The 19300-nt window shown below is 43.9% G+C and overlaps 1 long non-coding RNA gene across 1 annotated transcript; it reads left to right on the top strand.

Annotated features, from left to right (window-relative positions):
* Positions 1 to 600: 600 nt before the first annotated feature.
* LOC120882385 lies at positions 601 to 11026 on the top strand. The gene is made up of 3 exons (XR_005725490.1): positions 601 to 716; positions 1001 to 1005; positions 10997 to 11026. It is a non-coding gene; the product is annotated as an uncharacterized LOC120882385 (long non-coding RNA).
* The last annotated feature ends 8274 nt before the right edge of the window (positions 11027 to 19300 follow it).

Genomic DNA, 19300 nt, shown 5'->3' with positions numbered 1-19300 from the left:
ACCCAGTTTGATTGTCAAAATAACCCTTCTGTACTGACATATTAAGAAGAAGTAGACCAATCTTCCTGACTTCAGACTATATTTACAAAGCTACCGTCATCAAGACAGTATAGTACTGGCACAAAGACAGAAATACAGATCAATGGAACAAAATAGAAAGCCCAGAGATGAATCCATGCACCTACGGACACTGTGGAGGCAAAAATATACAATAGAGTAAAGACAATCCCTTTAACAAGTGGTGCTGGGAAAACTGGTCAACCATCTGTAAAAGAATGAAACTAGAACACTTTCTAACATCATACACCAAAGTAAACTCAAAATTGATTAAAAATCTAAATGTAAGACCAGAAACTATAGAACTCTTAGAGGAAAACATAGGCAGAACCATCTCTGACATAAATCACAGCAAGATCCTCTATGATCCACCTCCCAGAGTAATGGACATACAGACAAAAATAAACGAATGGGACCTAATTAAACTTAAAAGCTTTTGCACAATGAAGGAAACTATAAGCAAGCTGAAAAGGCAGTGTTCAGAATGGCAGAAAATGATAGCAAATAAAACAACTGACAAAGAATTAATCTTTATAATATACAAGCAGCTCATGCAGCTCAATACAAGAAAAATAAACGACCCAATCAAAAAGTGGGCCAAGGAACTAAACAGACATTCACCAAGGAAGACATACACGTGGCTAACAGACACACAAAAAGTGATGCTCAGCGTCACTCATTATCAGTCCAGTTCAGTTCAGTTGCTCAGTCGTGTCCAACTGTTTGCGACCCCATGAACCACAGCACGCCAGGCCTCCCTGTCTATCACCAACTCCTGGAGTCTACCCAAACCCGTGTCCATCGAGTCGATGACGCCATCCAACCATCTCATCCTCTGTCGTCCCCTTCTCCTCCTGCCCTCAATCTTTCCCAACATCAGGGTCTTTTCCAAAGACTCAACTCTTTGCATCAGCTGGCCAAAGTACTGGAGTTTCAGCTTAAGCATGAGTCTTTCCAGTGAATATTCAGGACTGATCTCCTCTAGGATGGACTGGTTGGATCTCCTTGCTGTCCAAGGGACTCTCAAGAGTCTTCTTTAGCACCACAGTTCAAAAGCATCAATTCTTCGGTGCTCAGCTTTCTTTATAGTCCAGCTATATCTTTATAGACTATAAACTTTATAGTCCAACTAGATTATGAGTTGAACTTTATAGCCCAATTATATTATATAATAACTTTATGGTCCAACTGTATTACTTGTATCACTAATAATAATTGGTGGCTTGATGGCATTTTTTCAACAAAAATAGTTTCTATTTCTCTCAGGGTCTAGGTTGAATGCAACATGTGTGACCCCATCAAGGGTCCGAATGACTGGAGACCTGGTTTCTGCATCTGGTGTTCCCCCGGAGGAGGGGCCCATGATGGTGCCTCCTTTGGGGCTGCCCATGCTTGGGAAACATGCTAGAAACCTGTACTTCCACGTCCTTCACCACACCTAAGAGTCCTTCTACAAATACCCCTTATAGAAAGAAAGAAAGAAAGTGAAGTCGCTCAGTCGTGTCCGACTCTTTGCAACCCCATGGACACCAGGCTCCTCCGTCCATGGGATTTTCTAGGCAAGAGTCCTGGAGTGGGTTGCCATTTCCTTCTCCAGGGAACTTCCCGACCCAGGGATCGAACCCAGGTCTCCTACATTGTAGACCCCTTATAATAAATTATAAATTGTAGTATAGATTAACTGCCATAAAACCACTTAATAACACCAACACTGGAGAAAGCTGCAATGGTCTCTGGGAAAACATACCTAAGCAAACCTGCCAATATGTAATGAAGCGTTCTGTGCTTGCATTGCTAACTCCGTAATAAACCAATTTTAAACTTTTCAGACCTGTCACGAGAAAGTTACGTGACTTCCCCGAAAGGTGTGAGTCACCTTCCAGCCTGCTTATCAATTATCTCGACAAAAATTAAAACAGAGAATCAAGCTATATAACACTGTGGGAAATATTTCTATTTCTATGTGTATATGTATTACTAAGATTGTATGCATTTACATTTATATTTTTGCCTCGGTCCAACTATAAACTCTATCATACATGTGTCTGTCAAATTAGGGCATTTTCATAAAGGAAAACTGTGATCATAAAGACCCGTGGCACAAAACGGGTTACATTATCTTGATAACAATTGGCAATTTATTGTGATGGCAAGGATGGCAATAAAGCTGTGTGAGAGAGTGGAAAAGTGTAAAAGTCAATCTAATAATTCACTGTCTTATAAGATAATACAAAAAATGAGATGTATGAGGTTCGTGATTAAACTTGCTGGCATGCTAACATGCAGTACAGTGTTATCCTGTTTGCTTGGCTAAATTATCATTAATTATTTCTGACACTGTGTAGTCCTTGTCTAGAATGCAGTTTGTTAGTATCATCCCTACATACAAAGACATCTGTCTTAACGTATTGTTTGCCTGAGTCCCTGTCTCCTGTGTCCTGAACTGTTAGTATCTGGTTAAGCTAATTGTTCGCCATAACAATATTTCACCACGTATCAGCAATAATAAAAGGATATTCTGACAGTGGTATGGAAACTCTATTGAATTTACAACAGAATCAAGATGTAGAGGAACCAGCTTTAGAGAAATCCAAAAACTAGAATACACATCCAAGCAGAGCTAGCCTAGCAAAACTTGAAAGTTGTACCTACATATAACCTACAGACAATCGGTTTCTTCACATTTCTTCCCTCTGCCTAATGCATGGAAGTATAAGTAGATGCTGAAGATAATGCACTAGGATAAAAATATTTTTACAGAAGGAGAAAACCAAGTGTAGCCAGGGAAACCTGAAAACTGGGGAGTCTAGTGGGAATCTGTTTTTATTCCATCATTTCTTCTTTGTGGTGTTAAAACAGAAAGACCCATCTTTTAACATGGTTTGAACACCATCTTTTCTTCCGAGGAAGTGAAGAATTTTGTAAACGAGGGCGTCTCTGGTGCTCAGTGATAAAGAATCCAGGCAATGTGGGTTCAATCCCTGGTCCAGGAAGACCTCGCATGCCTCGGGACAACTAAGCCCGTGTGCCATAGCTACTGAGCCTGTGCCCCAGAACCCGGGAGCCGCGGCCGCCAAGCCCACGAGCTGTGCCTACTGAAGCCCGCACACCCTAGAGCCTGTGCTCTGCAAGAGAAGTCAACGCAATGAGAAGCTTGCAAACCGCAACTGGAGGGTAGCTCCTGCTTTCCACAGCTAGAGAAACACCCCAGCAGTAAGGAAGACCTAGCACAGCCATAAATAAATAAATAACAATCGAGAGCACGTGGTCAATAGGCTTTTACAATGTTACCATGTTACCTCTTTATAATCTACCGATGTTACATCTCTCTGTTATGGAGAGAGGGCTGTTAAAATCTCTGTCTCTTGAATCCTCTCTGCATTGAATCTCTGCAGCTGAATTTCTAACTGCAGCTGTTCCTGCAGAACTTGAAGCAACTGCTAGAGAGGAATAAACAATGATGTGATTCCGAAGTTTGAAAGAAAGGTGGTGAAGCGCAAAGTAAGAAACAGGATTGTTATGCTCAAAGTGGTGGTGGTGGGGGCGCGTGGTGCGGGGAGACAGGCCGCCCCAAGCAAGTCCACTTGCTAGTGTGACCCGCCTTGCACAACTGATGTGTCATCAGTGGACGAATGTGTGTAAAATACCAGCACCAAGCAAGCCATACTGTTCATACTGTTCATGGGGTTCTCAAGGCAAGAATACTGAAGTGGTTTGCCATTCCCTTCTCCAGTGGACCACATTCTATCAGACCTCTCCACCATGACCCGCCCGTCTTGGGTTGCCCCGCGGGCATGGCTTAGTTTCATTGAGTTAGACAAGGCTGTGGTCCTAGTGTGATGAGATTGACTAGATTTCTGTGAGTATGTTTCAGTGTGTCTGCCCTCTGATACCCTCTTGCAACACCTACCATTTTACTTGGGTTTCTCTTACTTTGGGCATGTGGTATCTCTTCACGGCTGCTCCAGCAAAGTGCATCCACTGCTCCTTACCTTGGATGAGGGGTATCTCCTCCCGCCACCCTTCCTGACCTTCAGCATGGATGGCTCCTCTAGGCCCTCCTGCGCCCGGGCAGCCACCACTCCTTGGACATCGGGTTGCTCCTCCCGGCTGCTGCCCCTGGCCTTGAACCAGACATCTTGGAATGTGAAGTCAAGTGGGCCTTAGAAAACATCACTACGAACAAAGCTAGTGGAGGTGATGGAATTCCAATAGAGCTGTTTCAAATCCTGAAAGATGATGCTGTGAAAGTGCTGCACTCAATATGCCAGCAAATTTGGAAAACTCAGCAGTGGCCACAGGACTGGAAAAGGACCGTTTTCATTCCAATCCCAAAGAAAGGCAATGCCAAAGAATACTCAGACTACTGCACAATTGTACTCATCTCACACGCTAGTAAAGTAATGCTCAAAATTCTCCAAGCTAGGCTTCAGCAACACACGAACCGTGAACTTCCTGATGTTCAAGCTGGTTTTAGAAAAAGCAGAGGAACCAGAGATCAAATTGCCAACATCCACTGGATCATGGAAAAAGCAAGAGAGTTCCAGAAAAACATCTATTTCTGCTTGATTGACTATGCCAAAGCCTTTGACTATGTCGATCACAATAAACTGTGGAAAATTGTGAAAGAAATGGGAATACCAGACCACCTGACCTGCCTCTTGAGGAATCTGTATGCAGGTCAGGAAGCAACAGTTAGAACTGGACATGGAACAAGAGACTGGTTCCAAATAAGAAAAGGAGTACGTCAAGGCTGTATATTGTCACCCTGCTTATTTAACTTCTATGCAGAGTACATCATGAGAAACGCCAGACTGGAAGAAACACAGGCTGGAATCAAGATTGCTGGGAGAAATATCAATAACCTCAGATATGCAGATGACACCACCCTTATGGCAGAAAGTAAAGAATAACTAAAGAGCCTCTTGATGAAAGTGAAAGAGGAGAGTGAAAAAGTTGGCTTATAGCTCAACATTCAGAAAACCAAGATCATGGCATCCAGTCCCATCACTCCATGGGAAATAGATGGAGAAACAGTGGAAACAGTGTCAGACTTTATTTTGGGGGGCTCCAAAATCACTGCAGATGGTAACCGCAGCCATGAAATTAAAAGACGCTTACTCCTTGGAAGGAAAGTTATGACCAACCTAGATAGCATATTCAAAAGCAGAGACATTACTTTGCTGACTAAGGTCCGTCTAGTCACGGCTATGGTTTTTCCTGTGGTCATGTATGGATGTGAGAGTTGGACTGTGAAAAAAGCTGAGCGCTGAAGAATTTATGCTTTTGAACTGTGGTGTTGGAGAAGACTCTTGAGAGTCCCTTGGACTGCAAGGAGATCCAACCAGTCCATTCTAAAGGAGATCAGTTCTGGGTGTTTATTGGAAGGACTGATGCTGAAGCTGAAACTCCAGTAGTTTGGCCACCTCATGCAAAGAGTTGACTCATTGGAAAAGACTCTGATGCTGGGAGGGATTGGGGGCAGGAGGAGAAGAGGACGACAGAGGATGAGATGGCTGGATGGCATCACGGACTCGATGGACATGAGTCTGAGTGACCTCCGGGAGTTGGTGATGGACAGGGAGGCCTGGCGTGCTGCGATTCATGGGGTCGCAAAAAGTCGGACATGACTGAGCAACTGGACTGAACTGAAGCCTGCCTTAGTGTGGACGTTCATTAAAAGTTACCCACAATTATCTCCATAAAGAGCCTGCATGGCCTGGGGCTCATGCAGGGACAGTGACTTTGTCTAGGAGTTGCCCTGAGAAGATAGAAAGATGTGACTACGTCTTGCCTGACACATGCCCCCATCTTGGGCTTCTGTACATATGAATCACCACGTTCTCTCTCCCACGTTTCTAGACATCAGGTTCTCCAGTCACAGCCTGGTGACGCCCCACCAACCCCCAACAAAAGCTCCCTTAAACACACTCCCTTCTGTTTCACCATCCCCACCACTAGGGCCATTCTTCACTTATGTGGCTTCACAGCACATGTACAATTTCTAAACCCAACCTTCCTTATGGACATTTTTCTATATCCACCTGTCTGCTACTACTGCTGCTAAGTCACTTCAGTCATGTCCGACTCTGTGCGACCCTAGAGATGGCAGCCCACCAGGCTCCCCCGTCCCCGGGATTCTCCAGGCAAGAACACTCGAGTGGGTTGCCATTTCCTTCTCCAATGCATGAGAGTGAAAAGTGAACGTGGAATCGCTCATTCGTATCCGACTGTTCGAGACCCCATGGACTGCAGCCCACCAGGCTCCTCTGCCCATGGGATTTTCCAGGCAAGAGTACTGGAGTGGAGTGCCATTGCCTTCTCCATCCACCTCTCTAAGCACCTCCAAAATACATTCGTTTGTCAGTAACTACGTATTTTTGCAACAAGTCCTTGTAATATTACCCTTGCTGTTATTACATGTTGTGCATACCTCATGTGACTTGAGTAACATTTACATTCCAGAGGGCAGAAGCCAGGGTTCCTGGTACACACAAGCCCAAGCAAAGCAGGAGGGGCAGGTAGGGGTGAAATATTTTCGAGAATCCCATGTACATACACAAGAGGACCTACTCTTGGGAGCAATGCATGTCTTTCGTATATGTTGTACTGAGTACCTACAGCATTTCTGCCACCTCCCCTGTTACTGGCAAAAGGGGTGCCTGTGATTCCTCAGGAACCAGCGGCCAAAGTCTCCTTGTGACAACACTGAGAGTGACAAAGCTCGTCACAGGTATGCAGAGCGTGGAAGGGCCATTTTTACTGCTCCTGGGGATGGGAGAGACCGGCTGGGACAATCGGATGCTTGAGTTGATGGCCACTCACTAAAGGACAGACGTTCACAATGTCACCTAAACCCACGGCAAATTCATCTAAGGGTGGTTCATGACAACAGCTGAAGCATCCAAGTGGGAAAGACTAGCAAATTCAAAATGCAAAGGGAAGCTGAAGAATGTGAAAAAAGCCACCTTTGGTTATCTTAGGACATTGGGTCCTGTCCAAAGTGACCCTAAGACAACTGCTCCACACCAAAGGGTCCTTGATAGCTGGTCTTGTCTAAAAGCCGTTTGGCACGGACTGAATACGCCCATGGATGTTTTGAACAGGACCAAACATGAAGGATCGTTTGGTGAGGAGCAAGTGTCTTATAGACCAAACGTCTGATGGACATTTTGGAAAGGAATAAGTGTGTACTAACTACCCAGATTTCTGACCTTTTCCAGATCCCATCCCAATAATACACATTTTCACTGTGTGTGTCTATACACATATATGTCCATCACACATATTATCAACTGACTGCCAGATAATGCTGGCAAACAATGTAATTCTCTAAACAAAAGAATGTAGATATAGTTATTATCTACAGTAAATTTGAAATATACAAATATATAAAAATATGTGTGTGTACATATTTATCTATATATATGAACATACCTATGTCCATGTATGTATCTTGATGAGTTTTCTGTAGCTAACAAAAAATTACTACAAAGCTGTTGGCTTAAAACTATTAAAGAAATGTCTATAATAACAGATGTATTCTCCCTATTTCTGGAGGGCGAAGGTCAGAAATCAAGGTGTGCGCACGCTCACACTCCCTCTGGAGACTGGGGGACAGTCCGTCCCACCTCCTCCACCTTCTGGAGGGCTCCGGGAGTCCCTGGGGCTTGTGGCTGCCTCCCTCCCGTCTCTGCCTCCATCTTCACGTGGCTTCTCCCATCTCTGCATATCCAAGTGTTCCTCTCCATTCTAAGGACACCAGTCCATGGACAGAGGCCAGCGTAACCCCGTGTCACTTCACTTTACATACAGATATGCACAGCACATATTTCCAAATGTATGCACACACATCCACCCCGCCTGTTATGAATTAACCACCGGGACAGGTATTGGAGAAAGCGCACCACTCTAAATGAATGCTGCCGAGGTTCAGAGCCGTGAAGCACGGACGGAGACGAGAGAAGGCAGCTGTACAGAGACGAGAAAACTTTCTCTCCTGCAGAAGCAACTCCTCCTGCCGAGGGGCCCACAGCTACGATTTCCCCACAACCGAGGTTCATTCTGCAGCAGAGCTGACTGTCCGAAGCCAGGGAAAAAAGCCTGGATTTGGCCACTGCCGCACTTCTGTGATTGATGGCCAAGCCTTGTTCACTGCAGGAGGGCAAACATCAGCATTAACAGATCATCTGTAACCAACAGTGTGATATGAAATTGTGTGTCTGTGTTGGCATGTGTGTGTGTGTGTGTGTGTACTGTATGTTGGGCAAAGTCCATATTTACAATTCAGACCACATTTATGGTGAGTGAGTGTGTGTTCGTGTGTGTGTGTGTGTCTTTCTCTTATGCAGGGAAAAAGGTGGCACTTTTTAATCTATGTAAATCCCCAGGCTGCATTTTCCTGAATGATGGATACCTTCTCTGCGCTGATAACTCTACGTCTCAGTTCCTCAGGAGCCTGAGTGAGGACATGCAGCGAGAGTGAGTGCCTCTCACGAGGACAGGCTGCTCTGCATGTTACTCACATTACCGGGTAGCGAGCCTTCTGGACAGAGACGTCTTAACTGTTTTTCATAATGAAAGAGTAAACGTCCGATCAGAATTTCTCGGAGCGTGAGGGCTGCCACTTCTCCAGCTCTGCATTGCAAGGCCTACAGAGTACCACAGTGGGCAAGCCAAAAGAAACCCCCAGAAATTTGTAATAAAAAGCAAAAAAGAAAAACTCCCTAAAATTCTGATCTTGCTTTCACCTAATAAATCAGTAAATGCTGTCTCACACACACATCACACAAATATAGATATACACACCCAGAGACACACACATCCATATCCACACACACACACAACTCCCAGAAATTTGTAATAAAATAATCATTTTTTAAGAACTCACTAAAATTCTAATCTTTCCTTCACCTAACAGAACAGTAAATGCTGTCTCATACACACCCACACATACACACCCACCACTCCCAGAAATGTGAAAGGAAAGTCAAAAAAATCACCAAAATTCTGATTTTGCCTTTACCTAATAAAACAGTAAATGTTCTCTCAAACACACCCACAACTCCCAGAAATTTGTAATAAACGACAGATAAGAAACCACCAAGATTCTGATCTTGCCTTCACCTAACAAAATAATAAATGCTCTCTCACACACATACACACCCAGACACACACCCACACACACAGAGAGAGACATATACTCAAACATAAACACACACAGCCAGAAGGAAATAAAAAAAACTGAGAAGTTTAAAATCAGTGTTAGATTTAAATATATCTCTCTCTGAACATGTTTGACAAGCAAAAAGACATTTAGAACAGAGCTGCAGATACAACATGGAATGTTAAAAGGCCTTTTACAGAACTTTTACAAAACATTGCACACTGGGAATAATTACAAATGTACCGCACTGACCAGTACTCTGACACTCAGCCACAGAATAACACAATTAAAATGCTAACCTGGCAACACTGTAGTACAATGAGAAACTGATAAGACGTCAGCGAAAAACAGGTCATCTGCTTGGATCATGACGCACAGAATTCTAAGCAATTCACGGTGGTCAAAAGATAAATAGAACTCGGAAAATAAGCAGAATCCAGATACACCAAGTCATGTGAAATGAAACTAAACGGAACTAACTTCACAAATTTTAATTTTAATGTGAACTAATTTTAAAGGAGAAATATAAAAGACAAAGTAATTAAAAGTTGGAAAACCCAGATTAAACACAAAAGAGAGCAGCAAGAAAGAACTGAGAAGGAAACACAGAGAACAAAATAACCACATGACTTCCCAGGGAAAGCCTGGGAGAAATCGATAGTATAGCTAATAAAATTTACAATATTGGTTTATGGGAAAAGTAGTAATGGGAAAAACACTGACAAGTTTGGTCAGAAAAAACGAAAGGAAAGCATAAACAGTCAAGAGTATATATTGAAACATTAGGTAATTTCTCGAGAGAGGTTTAAGAAAATCATAACGCATCATTTTATATCCCACAGACTATGCAAGTAAACCATGAAACAGCCCAATGCAGCCCAGGAGCCACTCTAATCCTGAAACGACTCAATAATTAGGGACAATGCATGACATTTTCCAGGGTGGTGGTAGGAGTGGGGAGGAGCCCTCAAACAAGCTGGTTCTAAACCCATAGTGACTGAAGGTCAGCAGTGAGTATATTCATTATATTCGTCTCTCTATGTTGGAAAGTGCTTTAAAATTCACCTACTTTAAAAATTAAGTCTCCCCAAAGGAACACCAGTCCCCGATTCATTTACAGGAATATCTTTAGGAGACTAATGCTAGGAGGGGGCTTCTTTTGCTTCATATAGGATTCTCTTCTCAACATTCTGCAAGAATCAGAAGCACTCAGACAAAAAGATAAGTTGCTGCACTGATTCAACATTGTATCTCCTGAGTGTCTCCTGGGCTGTGTTGGGCTGTTTCAACATTGTATCTCAGGACGTCCCTCCTGCAAAAAGGCAGGGAGAAAGACTATAAAAAGATGAGGGTATTCAAAATTGAAAGAAACACGTGTACCCCAATGTGCATCGCAGGACTGTTTACGATAGCTAGGACATGGAAGCAACCTAGAAGTCCATCAGCAGACGAATGGATAAGAAAGCTGTGGTCCATATACACAATCGAATATTACTCAGCTATGAAAAAGAATGCATTTGAATCAGTTCTAATGAGGTGCATGAAACTGGAGCCTATTATACAGAGTGAAGTAAGTCAGAAAGAAAAACACCAACACAGTATATTAACTCATATATATGGAATTTAGAAAGATGGTAACGATGATTCTATATGTCAGATAGTGAAAGAAACACAGATGTAAAGAACAGACCTTTGGAGTCTGTGGGAGAAGGCGAGGGTGGGATGATTTGAGAGAATAGCATTGAAACATGTATATTACCATATGTGAAACAGATCGCCAGTCCAGGTTCGATGCATGAGACAGGGCGCTCAGGGCTGGTGCACTGGGAAGAGCCAGAGGGATGGGATGGGGAGGGAGGTGGGAGGGTGGTTCAGGATGGGGGACACATGTACACCCGTGGCAGATTTATGTTGATGTATGGCAAAACCACTACAATACTGTAATTAGCCTCCAATTAAAATAAATTAAAAAAAAGAATACCTCTCCATAACATTTTGATAATAAAGCCATTCTGACGGGGAAAAAAAAGATGAGGGATTTTGGAAAACAAGAGGTATTATTAGGTGACAGGCTTATAGAATCAACAAGAGAATCCACAAAATACAGACATCAGGAGAAAGGCTGAAGCGTACACAAGCAACAGTCTCTACCGTCTGTAATAGGTGCGACTGAAGATTGAGATGGCAGAGAAGAAGGCCGTGCGTGCGTCTCCTCCTACCAGAGCACCAGGAAAGCACTAGCTGCTGAACAAGCATAGACAGGAAGCTGCTGGAAACCACCACAAAGAGATACGCCACATCCAAGGGCAAAGCAGAACCCACAGTGAAACGGTAGGAGGGGAACAATTACAATGAAAATCAAATCCTCTGCCGGCCCGGGTGGGCGGCTCACAAACTAGAGAACAGTAACACCAAAGAAGTTCTCGCGTTGCTGTGAAGGTTCTAGGCCCCTCATCAGGTTGCTCAGCCTGGGGATCTGGCCAAGAGACTGGAAAGGGAATCGGGCTCGGAAGGCCAGCGGGATTTGATTTACAGAGCTCGCAGACTCTTGGAGGACACAGACAAAATCTTGTGGGCACCAGAGCCCAGGAGGAAGGAGGAGTGACTCTGCAGGAGACTGAGCCAGACCTGCCTGTGAGTGTTTGAGGGTCTCCTCCAGAGGCGTGGGTTGGCAGTAGGTTGCCAATGGCAGCAGCAGTCCTGGGAGATGCATCTCGGCGTAAGTCCACTTAGAGGCCACCAACAGTCCTACTATAGAAGCCTACAGTCCAATCCTCTGGCTGCCTGATGCAAAGAGCTGACGCATTGGAAAAGACTCTGATGCTAGGAAAGGTTGAACGCAGGAGGAGAAGGGGACGACAGAGGATGAGATGGTTGGATGGCATCAGCGACTCGATGGACATGAGTTTGAGTAAACTCCGGGAGTTGGTGATGGACAGGGAAGCCTGGCGTGCTGCAGTCCAAGGGGTCACAAACAGTCAGACACGACTGAGCAACTGAACAACAACAAACAGAAGCCCACAGAATCCAGGACTCGGTGGCCTCAAGCCAAACCAGCAACCGAGAAGGGGCACAGCCCCTCCCGTCAGCAGACAAGGGAAGTTTGAGTGAGCATGGCGCCTGCCCACCAGACCCAGTTTTCCCCACACCCTGTCCTTCCCATCAGGAAGCTTGCACAAGCCTCGTATCCTGGTTTTCCCAACAGAGAGTGCATGGATGTAGGTGGTGGAGGTGCTCTGGATCGACATGCTGCCCTTATCTTAACACACACACACACACCTGCACACACACTCTCCACAGACATTAACAAAGTGTGGGCGCCCCCTCTTTGGATGTAGCTACTCCCTGCTGAAGCTAAATTCACTTTGGTTTCTCTTCTAACCCAAATCTTCACTTATCCTTTCTTCTTTGTTAAGGGAAAATGTTAGTCACTCAGTCGTGTTCAACTAGTTGCAATCCCATGGATTGTAGCCCTCCAGGCTCCTCTGTCCATGGGGTTCTCCAGGCAAGAATACCGGAGTGGGTTCCCTGCCATTCCCTTCTCCAGGGGATCTTCCCGACCCAGGGATCGAACCTGGGTCTCCTGCACTGGCAGGCAGATTGTTTACCGTCTGACCACCGGGGAAGACTCTTTCGTAAGAGTCGAATGCTACTTACTAGAAAATTAAAGGGAAAAAGACATGTTATTGTCATTATTTCAAAATATGACTTAGGGCATAGATCTTAATTCTGACAAAAAATATTTTTAAACATTTGATAAGAACCTAATATGTATGTGACCCAGAGCTAAGTTGGTAAAGAATATGTCTGCGATTCAGGACCCCCAGGTTCCATGCCTGGGTTGGGAAGATCCCCTGGAGAAGGAAATGGCAATCCACTCCAGTATTCCTGCCTGGAGAATCTCATGGACGGAGGAGCCTGGTGGGGCTACAGTCCATGAGGTCACCAGACTGGGACGTGACTTAACGACTGAACCACCGCCTGGGCACTGCATACATCAGGCTGTGAAGTCTATAAGCACTAAAGTCAGATTCTACCAAGAGTAGTTCCATTTCAATACTTAAAGTCAGCTGGGCACACATGAAACGTTTGGGGCGGTTAAATTATTTCATAAGCAACAAACATCATCATGGGAGAGATTTATTTCTATTAGTAAAGGGAAAAATAGCAAAAGAATTGAGCGATCACTGCGTCGGACTCTGAGGAATGAAAGGGCGGTACTGTTTGCAGCTGAGTTTTGCTGTCTGTGTACTCCTCTCCGAGACGTTTTCCAGTTCTGTGTGAAAGGACTTCATTTCGGTAGCTCCAGTGCTTTTAAAGATGCAGCTTATAATGGATTTCTAAGAAAAGACTTTCATCCAGTAATCCTATTCAGCTCTAAATACTCTTACCTAAAATGCCGTTTTTGATTGCTACATTTTTTTTTTCTTTCTCTAGATGGTTCAAGTATTCTTGAATCGTCTTTATGCTCACAGTTTTACATTTTTAGATTCAGAAACTGTCTTATTTTGTTGTTCTAATTCCATAATGCTGCATAGATTATAAACACTCAATGAAAGCTTTATCAAATATTTAATACTGATAATTAAAAGGAAAGATAAGAACTTGACATGGGAACCTTGGGAAATCATTCTTTTTTTGTTACTGTAATAATCTATGAACTCTATCTGAATTGCATTTTAGCCCAGTCCACTGGGTTAGAGAGATTTCAATACACTGAAATTGCCCTTTATACTATTACTGGTACAAAAACATATACACACACATACCATATAAAAACACGAGTTTTGTACTCATTCCTGACTTTTCAGAATTATTTCATAAAGCATAAACCAACTAATTATGGTTAGCTACTCATCACTTTTGGAGAAGGAAATGGCAGCCCACTCCAGTATTCTTGCCTGGAAAATCTCATGGACCTAGGAGCCTGGTATGCTATAGTCCATGCGGTCGAGAAGAGTTGGACACGACTGAGCAACTTCACTTTCACTTTTCACTTTCATGTACTGGAGAAGGAAATGGCAGCCCACTCCAGTGTTCTTGCCTGGAAAATCTCATGGACCTAGGAGCCTGGTAGGCTACAGTCCATGGGGTCGAGAAGAGTTGGACACGACTGAGCAACTTCACTTTCACTTTTCACTTTCATGCATTGGAGAAGGCAATGGCACCCCACTCCAGTACTCTTGCCTGTAAAAATCCCATGGACGGAGGAGCCTGGTGGGCTGCAGTCCATGGGGTCGCCAAGAGTCAGACATGACTGAGTGACTTCACTTTCACTTTTCACTTTCATGCATTGGAGAAGGAAATGGCAGCCCACTCCAGTGTTCTTGCCTGGAGAATCCTGGGGATGGGGGAGCCTGGTGGGCTTCCGTCTATGGGGTCACACAGAGTTGGACACCACTGAAGCGACTTAGCAGCAGCACTCATCACTTTAGTGAATTACATAAGAAAAAACACTAGAGCTTATAAAATAAAAGATATAAAATTCCATTAGTGTCTGCCCCACAGGAACTCGGTAATAAATGCATGTAAAATAATTAGACACAATAATATCAAATTTCACCAATAAAAAATATTGGAAGGTATAACTGTCAACATCAACAACACTCACAAAGATAAACTGATCCCATCAAGGTACCGTTACTGTGGAATGAAATAGATATGCTCTGCTATTAAGAGCGTATCTGTCTGAAAGTGAAGTTGTGTACATTGCTATGGTGATCTTGTGAGATGACGTCTTTGGGTAGAACGCTGGCATTTCACCACCATGATTTATTTCTCTAAGTTCCTGAATGCTGTGCTCCAGTGCTGGGAGGGGCTGTTGGACAGCATTCCTTACTTTTGTCTCAAAGACTGAGGTGTTTGATTTTGCTGGTGAGTTACAGAGTGTATGTTGACTTACCAAGATGGCAAAACACTACAGATCCCAATTTTCATCTTGAAGAGCCAAGTGGCCAGTTCTACAAAGGACACCTCAGTGTAGCATCCAAGACTGTACCATTTCCCTTTGCCTCATGAGGTCTGTCCCAAAGAAGTCCAACGTACAGCCAGGAGAAGTGTGATGGGCAGGATGCTGAAATTCCCAAAGGAGGCATGAAATGATTGCATGCTTCAAAGTGATGCTATCCCCGTGTTTTCATAAAGGGAATTTCAAGGGGCGTGCTAAGATGAGCATGGTGAGCTAAAACTTGTACTAAGTCTGAGCTCCAAACACACATTACCCCTTCCAGGTCAACCAACGCTCACAGGTTAGGAATGCCATTGGACCTTGGGACATGGTAACCTGCAAAATCTCTCACACATTGTTGTAAATCTGTGTGATACTTACAACTGTCAGCAGGATCATGAAACAAAACACGTCATGTTGTTCTTATTTAGTTGCTAAGTGATTTCTGACTCTTCAGGACCCCATGGACTGTAGTCCACCAGGCTCCTCTGTCCATGGTATTTCCCAGGCAAGAATACTGGAGTGGGTTGCCATTTCCTCCTCCAGGGGATCTTCCAGAAGCAGGGATCAAACTCAAGTCGCCTGCATTGGCAGGCACATTCTTTACCGTCTGAGCCATGTCTTATGTCTAGCTCATCAGGTTAAAAGCTAGCACGTTTACTTAATTTGGGGCATTGCAACTTAATTTAGGGAAAGAAAGTCTGGTTTTTAAACTGTACTGAGCTTTTGTACCTTTTTCACCATATGAAACAATTGGTTATTTCCCCTAGCTGGGTCCTCAAGCTATTTCAAAGTCTGCCATGCTGAAACTCGAAAGAAGAAACAGAAGCTATGGTTATCATCAACCCGTGGAGACACTCCAGAGGACAAGAGTATCTTTATTCCCATGTCTGTTGGCCTCATACTCTAAGGATCTTCTTGCCTGCTTATTTCCAGACTGCCTGGGTTCTAATATCCTGCCGCAAACCCTTTTCTCTCATCTTATCTTCTTTCACAAGCCCTTGTGTTGTGCACACACTGCTTTTCTTCCATTGTGCTCCACTGTATCTTGTGGCCTCTGTTCTCTGGCTTTCTTACTGATACAAAGAAAAGCTCAATGACAAATATAAAACAATATCGAAGCCCTGTCTCCAGAGTCTTTGTGGATCTGAAACTTTCATGGAGACCATAGGGTCTGGAACCACCTGTCACCTTCAAGCCTTACCCGTGGCCGTGTGGTCAACCTACAGCAAAACTGTGTCGTGCAAGTGCCGTGATCCCTAACCCTATTTCTTCATTGCCTGTGCGAGCTTCCTGTGAGTGTTTCAAGAGAAATCACCTTGTTTTCAAGAGTGGAGGGTTCATGCTATCACATAATTGACCGGGGAATTTTTTTTTTTTTTTTTTTTGCAGAAACGAATGCCTGTGGCCATTGTGTAAGTGAAAATGTCTCCAGTCAATAATGTTTGGGCTTGGGGCTTTCCAGCTGGCTCAGTGGTGAAGAACCCACCTGTCAGTGCAGGAGACCCAGCTTTGATCCCTGAGTCGGGAAGATGCCCTGGAGAAGGAAAAGCAACCCACTCCAGTATTCTTGCCTGGAGAACCCCATGGACAGAGGAGCTTGGCGGGCTACAGTCCACGGGGTCACAAAGAGTGTGACGAGACCGAGGGACTAAACAACAACATGTGGGTAACGAAAGATGTATGAATACGTCTCTGTTCAATCATGTCTTAAGCAAGATAGACCCTACACCTTTCGGTTATCTCTATATATTTATTTTGTTTTTTTCCCCCCATGGGATCTATGAGGCTGTGTTTATTGTTTAGGTGTTTGGATTTTTTTTTTTTTCTTTGACCGTGTTTCCTCTCTGCTGTCTGTTCTCTATCACAGATGGCATGCTTTAATCGAAGTCTGCATGTGACCAGGATCTTTAGAAATGTAAAGTGTGGACATTCTCTTTCCAGCTTATAAGCTGGTGTCATATATACTTAGGTCGATCATAGGGCACCATCAGGGCCATACGGCCTTCTTATTTTCGATTCATAAAGACGTGTTTCTCTGTCGCTGCACATTCCTCACTCACATTCCTCTCCTTGTGTGCTAGCCCTTCAACCTGAACTTATGCACCTTTCTTCTGAGACTTTCGCACTGTTATTCAAATAACTTTAAAAGCGTCGCTGAGACCTTCACTGCCATCACTAAGGAAAATTCTATGGCTATCTCTTGGACTTAAAATGTCTTTACTCTGCCCCTGCTGTGGAAGGATATTTTTTTTTTCCCGAATTCAAAAATCTAGGCTGATATTAGTGCTCAGAAATCTGATGTTAGGCTAATTGTTATTCTTTTGGGTTTTGTTTTATTTTTTCGTCAATCCTTTCCAACTTTTAAGATCTTTTCAGGGACCTCCCTGGTGGTCAAGTGGTTAGGACGTGGTGCTGTTACTGCCATGGTTCTGGGTTTGATCCCTGGTTGCAGATTAAGATCCCACAAGCTGCTGCTGCTGCTACTGCTAAGTCGCTTCAGTCGTGTCCAACTCTGTGTGACCCCAGAGACGGCAGCCCACCAGGCTCCCCCGTCCCTGGGATTCTCCAGGCAAGAACACACAGTGCAGCAAAAAAAAAAAAAAAAAGTATTTTCTTTGTCTTGGTGTTCTGATTTTAAAACCTGTGCTTTCTAGGTCTGAGTTGGTTTGTACTACTCATGGCTGGATTTGTTCCGGTTTTGAACCTCAAAGTTGGTGACTTTAATCAACTTGGCAAAATTCGTAGGTGATAAATTTTACAAGCTTTTCTTGAGTGCTGAAGAATTGATGCTTTTGAACTGTGGTGCTGGAGAAGACTCTTGAGAGTCCCTTGCACTGCAAGGAGTTCCAACCGGTCCATCCTAAAGGAGATCAACCCTGAAAATTTAGTGGAAGGACTGATCCTGAAGCTGAAAACTCCAATCCTTTGGCCACCTGATGCGAAGAGCTGACTCATTGGAAAAGACCCTGATGCTGGGAAAGATTGAGGGCAGGAGGAGAAGGGGACGACAGAGGATGAGATGGTTGGATGGCATCACCGACTCAATGAACATGAGTCTGAGTGGACTCCAGGAGTTGGTGATGGACAGGGAGCAGCCTGGCGTGCTGCGGTTCATGGGGTCGCAGAGTCAGGCACAACTGAGCGACTGAACTGAACGGTACACATGCATGGACGTGAAGTCTCTCCTTCTGTTTAACTTCGGTGGGAACCTGTGACCGAAACACAGCACCCACTTGTGCAGATTTGTTTGCGACAAACACAAGTAGTGGGTGTTCCCGAGTTTTGTGTGACAAAGACAAACAGTGGAGGTGCTGGAGTGGAAGGTCAAATCTGCAGTCATCTCCTCCTACTTTTTCACTGTAACACATGACCCATTAATTTCTAGAGATTGAGTCCAGCTCTCAAGAGAAAGTGGTGTGTCTTATGCTTCTGGTGTGAATGGAGAGTTCTTTTTGAAATGAGCGTGCATTTGTATTCTTCTCATGCTGGCTCTATTGACTGTAGGTGAAAGTGGATAAAGACAGATATCTTGGCAGGAGAGAGAAAGACACATTTGCAGAAAAGAGCAACTCTGGAGGGTCAATTCTTTTCCATTAAGCAGTCAATTATGGTGAGCCGGCTGCCTGGTCCAGGGCTTTCCGGCGTGTGCCTTGGTGAAAGAATCTGAGATCGGGGGCCAAATTGCCCTCAGAGAAGCCTCTGGTCTATTTTTTGAGCCACTTATGCCAAAAAAAAAAAAAAAATCCCACATCAATAATTTAGTACAATTTTAGTTGAATTCCACTATGCTTGGTTTTGAAAGTTAGAAACTGCAAAATGGACCTTTTTGAAATTGTAAAATACAGTTCTTAGATGTGGAGATTCACATGTAATATAAATTTCTATTGCATGTTTAAAAATTTAGTGGTGCTCTTTTTCAAGTTTCCAGATGGTAAATAAACCATCTCACAAGTATGCTTAATGCAGAGGTATACAGATGTAAAAAAACGATGAAAATTAAATTTGAAAAGCAACAATATATTTTATGCATATAAGTAAGTGTTAGTCACTCAGTCGTGTCCGACACTTTGTGACCCCATATAGCCCACCAGGCTCCTCTGTCCATGGGATTCTCCAGGCAAGAATGC

This window comes from Oryx dammah, unplaced genomic scaffold, assembly GCF_014754425.2.
Source record: "Oryx dammah isolate SB20612 unplaced genomic scaffold, SCBI_Odam_1.1 HiC_scaffold_23, whole genome shotgun sequence".
NCBI lineage: Eukaryota > Metazoa > Chordata > Mammalia > Artiodactyla > Bovidae > Oryx > Oryx dammah.
The sequence above is the reverse complement of the archived record's forward strand: the minus strand, read 5'-3'. Positions and strand labels throughout refer to the sequence as shown.